A 704-nucleotide genomic window follows, 5' to 3' on the forward strand; every position below is an offset into this window, starting at 1 on the left:
AATGTCATCTTTTATTTTTCTCTCTTCTTTATTTTTAGTATTACTTATAAAATTAAAAATGAAAAATTACACTTTATTCTCTCAAGTGTTAAAAAATTTGAGAGGATCTATTTCTTTTTTTAAGATCATGAACTATAAAAATATTATTCTCAAACGTAAAACTTTTTATTTAAAATGTGAAAATTGGATCATCTGATTTATTCGAAACGAAATCGGATCCTCCGATTTATGAATTTTTTTAAAAAAAATTACAACAAACAAATCGGAGGATCCGATTTGATATTAAAAAAATTTAAAAAATCAACTTACAAAAATCGGTAATTTTTTTAAAAAAAATTACAACAAACAAATCGGATCTTCCGATTTGATATTTAAAAAATTTAAAAAATCAACTTACAAAGTAATCGGACTTACCAATTACTGATTTCCATATTAAAATAAAAACACATGCCCACCAATAAAATTGAATTGCACCCATTTCTCTTCTGTAATAAAGTTTTTAGCCTCTCTTTTTATTATTATTGTTTTTTTCCCTCGTACATGTCTCAAATCAACTGAGCTTTAGAAAGGTAAAATTACTCCCTGACTAAAAAAAGAAAAAAAAGAAAGAAAAAATTATATGGATCTAGTGAAACGGAAATTAATATAAAGAGGAGTGCTAAGAGGTTAATAGATTTTGTGATTTGTAGTTATCAATTAGTTAT

This window comes from Arachis ipaensis, chromosome B08 (genome assembly GCF_000816755.2).
Source record: "Arachis ipaensis cultivar K30076 chromosome B08, Araip1.1, whole genome shotgun sequence".
In the NCBI taxonomy this organism is placed as follows: Eukaryota; Viridiplantae; Streptophyta; class Magnoliopsida; order Fabales; family Fabaceae; genus Arachis; species Arachis ipaensis.